The sequence below is a fragment of the Loxodonta africana genome, chromosome 7, assembly GCF_030014295.1.
Source record: "Loxodonta africana isolate mLoxAfr1 chromosome 7, mLoxAfr1.hap2, whole genome shotgun sequence".
Taxonomy (NCBI): domain Eukaryota; kingdom Metazoa; phylum Chordata; class Mammalia; order Proboscidea; family Elephantidae; genus Loxodonta; species Loxodonta africana.
Window position 1 is genome coordinate 108921503 of NC_087348.1, and position 14598 is coordinate 108936100.

The window sequence follows — 14598 nt, forward strand, 5'->3', positions numbered from 1 at the left end:
ATTGGTCTGAAAACCAATCATAACACAACTTTCTGGTGACTGGCTTAGCAAAGGTGTTGACTAAGCTCTTTTACATTCATTATTTAATTCAATTGTCACAACTATCCTATCATGACTAAAATCACACTGCTTGAAAGTGGAGTTAGAACTCATACCTTTTACCAAAATTAAAACCTACTCTTGAAGAGGCAAGTAGCAAGCTGCCCCTCTTGATATCTAAGCAAAGAGCCAAGAGTAGAGCACATCCTTTCAAGACCCAGGAGACAGAGAGAAAGAGCTGTAAGAGTGGAGCAGCAGAGAAACCTCAGCAGCAGAACCAGAAGACTGGCATGAGACCCCACAGTCAGCTTCCCAGCCAAAGGAGCAAGGCAACAACAGTGGGTGTCCCAACCCATGGAGCAAGAGGACTGAAAGTCTTCTGGCAGAAAGCTTCCTGGCAGAGTGGTTGCTTCCAGGCATTTGATGGAGCTAGGCTTGTTGATTCACGGAGTGTGAGAGCTGAGTGCCTTCAGGCAGAGGCTTCTGGTGGAGCAGGGTGTGTCTTGGCATTTACAGGGACAACTAAACAGCTTTGAACACTGGCCTGAGCAGGGCAGAGGCTGGGCCTAGGAGCAGAGAGAGAAAGTCCTGCCTGCAGGCACAGCTGAAAAGCTCTCCTGATCAAAGAACTACATTCTAAGTTGCTTCTGAGCTCCTGAATTATAACCTCTTAACTTCCCTAACATACCCCATAATTGTCAGTATGGTCTGTGAGTTCTGTGTGGCCATTGCAATGAATTATCAAATCCAGCAGAGAAGTACAGAGTGCCATAGGATGGGTAGTTGGTGTCAGAATTGGTAAAATGGTTGGTGAGAGGAAGTATGTCTGACCACCATCTCATAGGGATCAGCTTTGAGCTGATGGTGATTTTTTCCCCCTCGTGAAGTTAGACAAGGAGGTCCAATGAGGCTGGACTGCCATTTTTACAAAAGATTAATATAATAACATCTTTAAAAGGTAGATAATCAAGGTTAAGGAAAATAGATCAATTGATAAGATGGAGGAATGTATAAAATGCCATCAATCTGTACTTGTCTTCTATCCCTTACCCAGGATCCAGAAAATGCCACTCCTGTAATCCACAGATAAAAATGCATGAGAAACTCTTATATGCAAGATATACCCACAAAATCAAATTTCCTATTTTGATGTCTTTTATCTTAAAATACACTGCCCTAAAACAACACAGGGTGCAGTGGTTTAAATGTTCAGTTGTTAACCAAAAGGTTGGCAGTTTGAACCTATCAGCTGCTCATCAGGATGAAACCACTATGTGTCAGAATTGGCTCGAAGGCAATGGCTTTGGTTTTTGGTTAAAACAACTTCTGAATACATAATAGTTAGTAATGAATAAACTGAAAAATAAAACTGGATCAGACTTCATTCAGAATCTTCTCTTATGAATATACTTGCTGCTGAATTTGCCCTATTTTTGTAATTTATACCACTGTATTCAAACAACCAAAAAATAAAGGGAATAGCAATATCTCACAAATGCTTTCATACCATTATAGATTACCCCTTCACATTGTGAAAAGATGTAACTACCATGCAACAATGATCAGCATCAAAAAATAAATTCTGCTTACAAAAATTGATTTTACTAAATAGTTCTAACTTCAACACCAGATGAATACAGATGACACTCTCGTTTCTGATATTTCATCATGTCACTTTTCTAGAAAACCCCATTGCTGTCAATTCCGACTCATAGTGACCCTATAGGACAGAGCAGAACTCCCTCTGTAGGATTTCCAAGGAGCAGCTGGTAGATTCAAACTGCCGATTTTTGGTTAGCACCGAAGCTCCCAGTCATTTCCTGGCTTCTTTAAAATTTAAGTCAAAATACTGTCATTTCTGAACTGACAACAGTTACCACACTCAAAAACAATATTCTCACCAAATTATCCAATGCAGTTTCTAATTATATTTTACAGACTATTCTGTCTCTTACGTATAGTAATGTACCACTTGTAGAGTAGAATGTAACACATTCAGACACTACATGTAGAATAAAACATTCAAACCTATTTTAGCATCTATACCAAGCACAAAATTATAAGATATATGCCAACTACATTCTGAGTCCTTATAACACGTATGAAGAACCATGAAGCACTTAAAATAGTAGAAATAATGTTAATCATCAAATTAACTCTAAAAATGAGTGGCATCTCGGGTCTTAAATGCTAGCAAGTGGCCATCTAAGATGCATCAATTGGTCTCAACCCACTTGGAGCAAAGGAGAATGAAGAACACCAAGGACACAAGGTAATTATGAGCCCAAGAGACAGAAAGGACCACATAAACCAGAGACCACCTCAGCCTGAGACCAGAAGAACTAGATGGTGCCAGGCTAAAACCGATGACTGCCCTGACAGGGAACACATCAAAGAACCCTGAGGTAGAAGGAGAGCAGTAGGATACAGACCCCAAATTCTTCTAAAAAGACCAGACTTAATGGTCTGATTGAGACCAGAAGGACCCCCGTGGTCATGGCCCCCAGACCTTCTGTTAGCCCAAGACAGGAACCATTCCCAAAGCTAACTCTTCAGACAGGGATTGGACTGGACTATAAGATAGAAAAGGATACTGGTGAAGAATGAGCTTCTTGGATCAAGGAGACACTTGAGACAATGTTGGCATCTCCTATCTGTAGGGGAGATGAGAGGGCAGAGGGGGTCAGAAGCTGGGGGAATGGACACGAAAAGAGAGAGTGGAGGGAAGGAACGGGCTGTCTCATTAGGACAAGAGCAATTAGGAGTACATAGCAAGGTGTATAAAAATTTTTGTATGAGAGACTGACTTGATTTGTAAACTTTCAATTAAGCACAATAAAATTTTTTAAAAATTAACTCCAAAAATATAAAGAAAAGATAGTAAAAATAGAATAGTTTAATTCATAAATAAGTTAAAGGAATGGAAATTTCTTTACTAAGTAGGCAAACAATATCATTTCAAAGAAACAACCTCAGTTTGCTGATGGATCAATAAAATTATGACCTATTTTTGTGGCTTTGGATTGGGAAAGAAGCAGGAACTCCTGTTCTGTAAATTGCGTACTCACCTAAGTCACCTAAAGAATATACCAAAGGTTTCCCCAATGCTTGCAGTAGCAGTAGTGTGATGGAAGTTAGTTCAGAGATCAAGTCCTCCCTGTGTGCTAGCAGCTGCTTGCAGAAGACTCTGTAGGTAGGAGAATTCCAAAGGCACTCTCTCTTCTGGAGAAGAGCGTGCTTCCTTGGATGCCTTTTATTCAACCCTGAAGACCACGCCCAATTTTCCCCAGTGATTGTATTTCATGTGTCTTCCAATAGGAGTTAATAGAATGATTAGGTTTCTTCCAAACAAAGGAAATGATTGATTTAACACCTTGATGGTCTTCATAAGCCCACCTCTACAAACATCATCTCAGAAGTAATACTAACTTTTCAGCAAATGAACCATCGTATGCCAACTTCATATATAAATTTTTTTTCAACTGAGGACATTTATTTTTAACTGTTTAAAAAGGTAGAAAGGAGGATGCCATCAGTTTATGATTTTAGCAAATGTCTTGGAAAAGTTGGAAATGGTTTGCCTGAGGTTGACTGTAATGATGCTTATCATGTAGGAACAGTGGTTTTATGTTTGATTTATTTTTGTATTTTGAAGGAAGAACTTAATGTAAGGACCACTTTGGCCCCCACTCCATGGGAATGATTAGATTTTACCAAGGAAAAGAGGGGATTATGTAACACCTTTGCTAATTTCCATAAACTAATCCCCGCAAACGTCATCTCATCAAAAGAAACTGATTTTTTTTTTTTTAAATGAACCTCCAATGCTGACTTTCTATGAAAATTAGTTTTGGAACAAGACTTTTTACTTACATTTTGTAAAAAGGTAGAAAATAGGATGTTATTAGTTAATGATCTTAGCAAATGTCTTGGAATATTTGGAAATGTTTTACCCAAGGTTGTTGTTGTTAGGTGCTGTCGAGTCAGAATCATAGCGACCCTATGCACAACAGAATGAAACACTGCCTGGTCCTGTGCCATGCTTACAATCGTTGTTATGCTTGAGCTCATTGCTGCAGCCACTGCGTCAATCCACCTTGTTGAGGGTCTTCCTCTTTTCCACTGATCCTGTACTCTGCCAAGCATGATGTCCTTCTCCAGGGACTCATCCTTCCTGACAACATATCCAATGTAAGACGCAGCCTTGCCATCCTTGCCTCTAGGGAGCATTCTGGCTGCACTTCTTCCAAGACAGATGTGTTTGTTCTTCTGGCAGTCCGTGGTATATTCAATATTCTTCACCAACACTGCAATTCAGAGGCGACAACTCTTCTTCGGTCTTCCTTATTCATTGTCCAGCTTTCACATGCTGATGTGATTGAAAATACCGTGGTTTGGGTCAGGCGCACCTTAGTCTTCAGGGTGACATCTTTGCTCTTCAACACTTTGAAGAGGTCCTTTGCAGCAGATTTGCCCAAGGCAACGCATCTTTTGATTTCTTGACTGCTGCTTCCATGGCTGTTGATTGTGGATCCAAGTAAAATGAACTCCTTAACAACTACAATTTTTTCTCTGTTTCTCATGATGTTCCTCATTGGTCCAGTTGTGAGGATTTTTGTTTTCTTTATGTTGAGGTGTAATCCATACTGAAGGCTGTGGGCTCTGATATTCATTAGTAAGTGCTTCAAGTCCTCTTCCCTTTCAGCAAGCAAGGTTGTGTCATCTGCATAACGCAGGTTTTTAATGAGTCTTCCTCCAATCCTGTTGCCCCGTTCTTCTTCATATAGTCCAGCTTCTTGGATTATTTGTTCAGCATACAGATTAAATAGATATGGTGAAAGAATACAACCTTGACGCACACCTTTCCTGACTTTAAACCAATCAGTATCCCCTTGTTCTATATGAACAACCACCTCTTGATCTATGTAAAGGTTCCTCGTGAGCACAATTAAGTGTTCTGGAATTCCCATTATTCACAGTGTTATCCATAGTTTCTTATGATCCACACAGTCAAATGCCTTTGCAGAGTCAATAAAACACAGGTAAACATCCTTCTGGTATTCTCTGCTTTCAGCCAGGATCCATCTGACATCAGCAATGATATCCCTGGGTCCACGTCCTCTTCTGAAACTGGCCTGAATTTCTGGCAGTTCCTTGTTGATATACTGCTGTAGCCACTTTTGAATGATCTTCAGCAAAATTTTGCTTGTATGTGATATTAATGATATTGTTCTATAATTTCCATATTTGGTTGGATCACCTTTCTTGGGAATAGGCATAAATATGGATCTCTTCCAATCAGTTGGCCAGGGAGCTGTCTTCCATAATTCTTGGCATAGATGAATGAGCACTTCCAGGGCTGCATCTGTTTGTTGAAACATCTCAACTGATATTCCAGCAATTCCTGGAGCCTTGTTTTTCGCAATGCCTTCAGAGCAGCTTGGACTTCTTCCTTCAGTACCATCGGTTCCTGATCATACGCCACCTCTTGAAATGGTTGAAAATTGACTAATTCTTTTTGATATAATGACTCTGTGTATTCCTTCCATCTTCTTTTGATGCTTCCTGCATCGTTTAATATTTTCCCCATGGAAACCTTCACAATTGCAACTCGAGGCTTGAACTTTTTCTTCAGTTCTTTCAGCTTGAGAAACACCGAGCGTGTTCTTCCCTTTTGGTTTTCCATCTCCAGCTCTTTGCACATGTCATTATATAATACTTTACTTTGTCTTCTCCAGATGCCCTTTGAAATCTTCTGTTCAGTTCTTTTCCTTCATCAATTCTTTCTTTTGCTTTAGCTGCTCGACGCTCAAGAGCAAGTTTCAGAGTCTCCTCTGACATCCATCTTGGTCTTTTCTTTCTTTCCTGTCTTTTCAGTGACCTCTTGCTTTCTTCATGGATAATGTCCTTGATGTCATTCCACAACTCGTCTGGTCTTCAGTCACTAGTGTTCAATGTGTCAAATCTATTCTTGAGATGGTCTCTAAATTCAGGTGGGATATACTCAAGGTCCTTTTTGGCTCTCATGGACTTGCTCTGATTTTCTTCAGTTTCAGCTTGAACTTGCATAGGAGCAATTGATGGTCTGTTCCACAGTCGGCCCCTGGCCTTGTTCTGACTGATGATATTGAGCTTTTCCATTGTCTGTTTCCACAGATGTAGTCAATTTGATTTCTGTGTGTTCCATCTGGTGAGGTCCATGTGTTTGGTCGCCGTTTATGTTGGTGAAAGAAGGTATTTGCAGTGAAGAAGTTGTTGGTCTTGAGAATTCTATCATTTGATCTCTGGCATTGTTTCTATCACCAAGGCCATATTTTCCAACTACTGATCCTTCTTCTTTGTTTCCAACTTTCACATTCCAATTGCCAGTAATTATCAATGCATCTTGATTGAATGTTCGATCAATTTCAGACTGCAGCAGCTGAAAAAAATCTTCTATTTCTTCATCTTTGGCCCTAGCGGTTGGTGTGTAAATTTGAATAATAGTCGTATTAACTGGCCTTCCTTGTAGGAGTATGGATATTATCCTCTCACTGACAGCGTTGTACTTCAGGATAGATCTTGAAACGTTCTTTTTGATGATGAATGTGAAACCATTCCTCTTCGAGTTGTCATTCCCAGCATAGTTGACTATATGATTGTCTGATTCAAAATGGCCAGTACCAGTCCATTTCAGCTCACTAATGCCTAGGATATCGAAGTTTATGCGTTCCATTTCATTTTGATGATTTCCAATTTTCCTAGATTCATACTTCATACATTCCAGGTTCCAATTATTAATGGATGTTTGCAGCTGTTTCTTCTCGTTTTGAGTCACGCCACATCAGCAAATGAAGGTACCAAAAACTTTACTCCATCCATGCCATTGAGGTCGACTCGACTTTGAGGAGGCATCTCTTCCCCAGTCATCTTTTGAGTGCCTTCCAACCAGGGGGGCTCATCTTCCAGCACTATATCAGATAATGTTCTGCTGCTATTCATAAACTGACAGACACGTGGGGGTTACCCAAGGTAAACCAAAAACCAAAGGCTTCCATTATATTCTGTCATGTATAAAGTGTTGCATTTTATTGATTGATTTTTGAATTTTACTGTAAGAACATCTCTGGCAACCACAACAGAAAGGAGACTTCTCCTGCCCTTCACACTCCAAATTAAGCCTAGCACAGCCTCCCAGCAACAGCAAGATATAGGATTCTCTGTTTGCCACTCTTCAATCCACCTAGGAGGGTACAGGGGGAAAAGGGTGGAAAGTCCCAATTCAGGAAAATCTGAGTGAAGTTTGGGTTATATCCCAACACATTTAGTCCTCTACTTATGAAATGAGGGTGGATGTTACCTTGGACCCTTAAGAAACATCTTCTAGTTTTGATTGGTCCCAGATATCCTTCATGCAGCCTGGGAAGCCAAGCTATAGATTCTGGAGAAGCAGCTCAGAGCCCCTCACTAGTGTCATCATCACCTTGTGTGCAGAGATCCTAGGGCCCAGTATCAGTCTGAGAAGGGTAAGAGATAGAGGGAGGCTCTGAGGAGCAGGAAGAACCGCCATGAAGAAGGAGTTCCAGTTTCCAGAATGCCTCCTTTGTGCCTGAAAATAGCTGGGTGGGCACCCAGTAGGCCACCATCTCTTTGCCTGACTCCTCTGATATCTTGCCGTTTCTCTGGTTTGAGCCTTCCAGGGATAGGACAGGAGGTGAGGTCTGGCTCTGGAGTCAGATGGCAGAGACTTAGCAGGGAGAGTCCTTATGGGAAGGGGATCCACCTGAACCTGTGCTGGGGTGCATGGGGAACAGATAGATGAGGAAGGTAGAGTTGGGAGTAGTCTTTTGGGAACTGTAAGCTTCAGAGATCTCCAGAACCTCTACCATCATTGCAAAGTGAGAGAGAAGTTGCAGGCCGGTGGGAGGCTTTTCCTGTTGTGACCATTGAACACAATATCCTCCCCTGTTAGCTTCAGAAACAAGCAATGGTTGCACAGGAAAGGGTTCCCATGCTCTGGAAGAAAGGTGGTAGAGCTGTTCTCTCTGTTCCTCTGTGGTGGAACCCAGCCCAACCACACAGGCAGAGAAGACTGCAGGGCTTGCTGCCTCCTAGATACCTCCTGGTATCCCAGACTCCAGAATTCCCTCCCTAAATCAGCTGCCACCAGAATTTTCTCCCTGGTTTATTTTTCCAAGGGCTGATCATGCCAGCGCCACGCAACACCAAGATCCCACAATTCTAAATTCCAACCTACCTAAAACATCCTTTATGAAGTTATACAATATTTGTCAAAGTGGAGTATAACAAATGATTTTTAAAATTTTGTTAAGAAAAACAAAATTTTGTTAGATCGGATTATACGTTTTAAAGACTTGGACATATGATGTGGGGGCCCCAATTTGCACTTATGCACTCTCCTCACCAATATACCTGGCTCCTGTAAAAACTCTCGTTGAAAGGTCGAGTCTAAATAATCAGGACGTAGGACCCTGTGGCTGTCAGTAAGTGAAGCCTTCCCTTGATAACTAGCTCTTGCCAGCCCAGTGCCTGTTCCCAGGCCAGCATTTTTAAAAATGCCTTTCGTCTCTTTTTAAGATTTAGTCTACAATTTCATTGCAACAAAACAGAAACAGTGGAAAAATGACAAAGAGAATATTTTTAAAATCAATAACTCACATCCCGACTCTGCTAAAATTTCATGTTTAAATCTAGATGCCTTTTCTTGTGATGTATGTCCATCTAAGCAATTCAGCTCTGAGGAAATGGAGATTTTATATGGAGTGGAACTTACTTGTCATCTAAACCTTCCATGATATATGTACATATATTTCAAGTAAATGATGCTAGCAAGGCTTTACACTTGTGTTTTTAAAACGGATCTTAGATTCCAAAACACAACTAATTACTCTCTCATAGGGGGCCTGCAATTTTTAAGAACACCCAGAAGGATTTTTTTTTTTAATTTCTTAATCCATTTTCCTAGTACCATCCTTTCTGCTCTGAAGTACAGAAATAGATATTTACTAATAACATACTGTATATCTTTCCAAAATATTTGTACAGATTCTTCAGGAATTATGGGATTGAAATGAGTTCATTTTATTCTTTTGCTTTTCTGTATTTTACAAACTGTTGGTGAGGAGCATGTCATACTCCAAAACCAGTTGCCATCGAGTTGGTTCTGACTCATAGCGACCCTATAGGACAGGGTAGAACTGCGCCAGTGTTTCCAAGGAGCGCTTGGTGGATTTGAGCTGCTGACCTTTCGGTTAGCAGCCGTAGCTCTTAACCACTACACCAGGTTTCCATGTAATACTCATGTAAGCTAAAACTAAAATTTAAATGTGTTCCTGTGTACCATTTGTTTGGATAAATAAGGGAAGGTTGATCCTCATATAGTTCAAAGCCCTTTGGGCAAACTTCTAGAGCTATATAGACAAAAACCGTCACCTTTACTGAGAAAAATTCACAGAAGAACCTTGAAAGGTGGCTCTGGAGGAAAAAAATCAAGATGTGAGAAAGGTTCACTTTTGAATTTCACCTTCCTTTTAACATTTTGCTGGAAAATACTGCCACCAGGGAGCTGAAAATAAGGTGGGGAGCGGTGGTCAACATTTCTGTCAGACCATGATCTGGAATCATTTCCCCTAAATCTGGGAACTTGAGACCCTGAAGCCAAGCTCTGGTAAAAGTTCTGGGAAAACTAGGTGGCAGAACATAGGAGTTGGGAAAGAAAGTTAAAAAAAAAAGAGTACAGCATCATAATAATGTGGTTTCTACATTTCAGTTTTTCCTCAACTCAAGGTTGTGCTTTTCTGCAAGAAACTCAGGGTCCTAATCTCTCAGCCACTCCTACAGGAATACCTTCAGAACCAGTCACACAGGAGCTGGCTAAGCAGATGCCTCCCTCACCACCATGTGAGACAAGCAGAGAAAAAGGGGCTGTCTCTGCAGCCTCCATAAGGCTCCTTTCTGAGTTGTTTGGCCTATCTGAGAATGTCCTTTTTCACAGATTAATATCCCAGGAGACTTTGTCCAGTAGTTACACAAGATGATTTTAGGGTATATAAAGACCTTTAAATTTTTTAAAATACCTAATTGGAGTGTGAGATATGGAAGCACTAAACCTTCCATTTTCTCAAGTCCCCTGTGCTGGAGGAAGGAAGCGCTGGGAAGAGCAGCTCCCTATATCCTCCCTGGCACGCAAGCCCTCAGGAGGACTGGGAGGCACAGAGGCTTCCCCAGGAGAGCAAAGTAAGGGCAGCAACACAAGGGCAAACCTGGGAAAATAATTCTTAAATCAGAGGGCTAGGGGCTTCAATCCTGTCGAGCTGGGCTGGGCAACAAGAGTGTCCCTCTGTGGGTACAGCACAGCCACAGGGATTTCTGGGCAGGAACAAGAACTAGGATGACACAGGCAGCATGCAGACATTTCATGCAGGAGTTTTGAGACAGTGTTAGTGTGGCTAGGAGGGTAGCCGTGGATATGTGTTCCACCCAATGACTATACAACCATCCCCCACTTCCTGCTGGTGTGTAGGAAGTGGGAGAAAGGTATCAGGGCAAACTTCCCAGAGAGCAGACCCTGGACTCTAGGGCTCTGTGAAGTCAAGGACTGGTGTCCCTTAATGGCGAGGCTCTAGCTGGGGAGAGCAGGAAGACCTAGAGCATCCAGACCCCCCTACGGAGGGGCCTTGGTTAGTCCTCATACCTCCTGCCAACAGGACAAACCTCTGGGAAAGACTTCCACCTTTCTCCTTAAACCACAGGATTTTGCCTTATTCGCTCAATAATTTGTTCACATACACTTACATTTTTAAATAAATACATTTACTTTTAAAATAAAATTTTGTTTCACTACTATTTAGGTGTTAAAAACTTTTGAGGCTTGACCAGAGTAAAATGGTGAAACTAAAGACAGGCCTCAACTCCTGTCTGACAATTTAACCTTCAACATGGAATCCAGATTATAGGATCAGAAATGTTTTTGTTTGCAGTCCGGCTAGGGAGGGAAAGGAGATGTTCCTGTAAAGGTCCTGATGCCAGCTGGCTTAAGTACAGAACAAAGGATTTCCTGGGCAACAGTCAAACCCTTGGACAGACTTAAGTATGTAACAAAAGAAATGTTTTTAACATTCTTAAGGGATGATCTTGACACAAGATACTTATCTCAAGTCCCCTCAGCAGCCCTCAGGAAAGGTTTAAGATAATTACCTTGTAATAGCCTGTAGAACCCCTTTAGACACATAGTCAAATTGACCAATCCAAATATCCCACATTGGTGTTTCCAACCAATCTCAGTAAAGTCACTGCCTCCAGTTGTTCAGCCTTGCAACTTCCAACCAGAATGTTGTAACCTAACTCCTGGTTTCCGCCCTGTGTCTGTCCCTGGGAAGCAGCTGCTCTTTGGATTCGTCGGTTTTCACTCTGTGTAGGCTACTATTAGGTCAAATAGCTTTATTCTATATACTGCAGTGTGTTCAAAAAGGCTCATTTTATCCTTGACTAAGTTTTAAAGCCTGTTGCCATGGAGTTGATTTCTAATCCTAGTGACCCTATAAGAGAGAGTAGAACTCCCCCTGCAGGATTTCCAATAAGCAGCTGGTGAATTCAAATAGCCAACCTTTTGGTTAGCAACCGAGTTCTGAACCACTGCACCACCTGACCAAGCAAACCCATTAACCAAACCCATTGCCCTCCAGCTGAAATTTGTTTAATGTCATAAAATGGAATTGATGCACTACTCCCACCTTGCGGAAATAACCTTATTACCGGCTGTTATAAAGACCAATGAGGTGTGAGCTGTTGGTGGTTTTGAACAGGGACCTTTTGGTTAGCAGTTCATCGTCTTAACCACTTGGCCACCAGGGCTTCTTGTTTAATCCTAGCAAGAGCTACTTTTGCTTTCAATGTTTCCTAAATATGATACAACTTCAAAGAGGCATTTTTCTTTTATTAAAAGATTATAGATACTTTTCTTAAGGTACTGCTTTGTGATAATTTATTTTAACACAAAGTTTAATTTGATAAACGAATTTGTCTCAGATAACAAATCTGAGTAAAATTGGAATTACAACCAAGAAAGGCTTTCTTTTTTTTTTCTGTAGAAACAAAGTTGATTTTTAAATACATATAAAAATTTAAATTGTTAAAATGTTCAAGTTATTCTTGAAGAACAAAATAGACCAATTGTACTCAAGATATCAACTTGTTTAAAGAATTTGAGCCCTCAGTGCAGTTTCTGTGTTTTCTAGACCAGTGCTTCTCCAATTTAAACTACATTCAGATCACCTGGGTATCTTGTTGTCATGGTCTGAATTGTATCCCTTCAAAATATGTGTCGACTTGGTTGGGCCACGATTCCCAGTATTGTGTGATTTTCCTCCATTTTGTGATCTGATGTAATTATCCTCCATTTTATGATGTGTTGTAAATCCTGATCTCTATGTGTTAATGGGAGTCCTGGTGGCACAGTGGTTAAGAGCTTCCCGGCTAAGCAAAACTTCAGCTGTTCAAATCTACCAGCTGCTCCTTGAAAACGCTTTGAAGCAGTTCTACTATGTCCTATAGGGTTGCCATGAGTCAGAATCAATTCAATGGCAATTGGGTTTGTTTTTTTTTTTCGGTTTTATGTGTTAATGAGGCAGGATTAGGTTATGTTAATGAGGACTAGGTTGTTTATTATGTTAATGAGGCAGGATTAGTATAGGATGCAACACTATTACTCAGATCATAGCCCTGATATAAGAGGAGTTTCCCTGAGTTGTGACCTGTATCACCTTTTCTCTGGTTGTTGATGTTGTCAGATGTCATGGAGTCAGGTCCAACTCACAGCAGCACTGTGCACAACAGAACAAAACACTGCCTGGTCCTCTGCCATCCTCACAATTGTTGCTATGCTGGAGCCATCTGTGGCAGCCACTGTGTCAGTCCATCTCACTGAGGGCCTTTTGTTCACTAACCCTCTACTTTACCAAGCATGATGTCTTTCTCCAGGAACTAGTCCCTCCCGATAACATGTCTGAAGTATGTGAGATGAAGTCTCGCCCTTCTCCCTTCTAAGGAGCATTCTGGCTGTACTTCTACCAAGACAAATTTGCTCATTCCTTTGGCAGTCCATAGCATATTCACTACTCTTCTCCAACATCATAATTCAAATACATCAATTCTTCTTCAGTTTTCCTTATTCATTTCCAGCTGATGCATACATCTGAGGTGATTGAAAATACCATGGCGTGGGTCGGGCTTACCTTAGCCCTCAAAGTGATATCTTTCCTTTTTAATACTTTAAAGAGGTCTTTTGCAGCAGATTTGCCCAATGCAATATGTTCTTTGATTTCTTGACTGATGCTTCCATGGGTGTTGATTACGGATCCAAGTAAAATGAAACCTCTGACAACTTCAATATTTTCTCCATTTCTCATGTGGTTGCTTATTGGTCCAATTGTGAGGATTTTTGTTTTCTTTATGTTGAGGTGTGATCCATACTGAAGGCTGCAGTCTTTGATCTTCATCAGTAAGTGCTTCAAGTCCTATTAAAGCAAGCAGAAAGAGAATGATCTCCTACCACCAAGAAAGAAGAGCCAGGAGTGGAACACATTCTTTGAATCAGGGGACCTCCTTGCACCAGGGGAAGATTGATGCCAAGACACGTGGAGATCTCCAAGTAATGTCAGACCCACAGATGCTGAAAAGAGACAAGAACCTTTCCCCTAAACTGTGATCCAACAGAGAGAGAAAGCCTTCCCCTGGAGCTGGCACCCTGAATTCACACTTCTAGCCTTCCAAACTGTGAGAGAATAAATTTCTGTTTGTTAAAGCTGTCCACTTGTGGTATAACTGTAATAGTAGCACTAGATAACTAAGACATTTATCAAAATACCACCTCTTTACTAGTAAGAGACTCCTCCCAGGTGATGCTGATGCTGCTTGTCTTAGGCCACATTATGGGTAACGAGGTTCTAGGCCAGTGGTTTGCAGTCCTAGCTATACATTCACCTGGGATGCTGTTCAAAATACCAGTAGCCAGGATCAGAGCAATGAAAGCTGAATCTCTGGAATTGGGTCTCAAGCGTTGGCATTTTTAAAGTTTACAGGTGATTCTAACATGGATCACTGTGTTCTAAACCTAAAAGCCAATTTGTAGGGGGCAGCAGACATCTGAAAGTTACGATCTACAAGAAAAACCTCATTCGTTCATTGGGAAATCTTGGATGGATGCAAAAGTGGGGACAGAGGTAGAAACCATACCAAAAGATGATGAAAATACGCTACACTAGAGAAGACTTGTAGACATTTGTACACAAACAGATCCATATATTTAGACCAGTTTTCTCAGGCAATTATTAAGAATAAAGTCATCCTTTTCAGGAAAGCACTTAGGTTTCACAGCCAGTCTGGGATGGGCCTGCAAACACCATGCACAGAGACACTCTGATTGATAAAGTGGCTCTTGTGCATATGGCAGAAAGTAATTTTTCTGGAAACCTTATACTGACTGGGAATCAAGGTCTCTGAGTAAAGAAGGGGGAAAAATCACTCTTTAGGAGAAAAAAATGTTTCCACATTTTTCTGCTT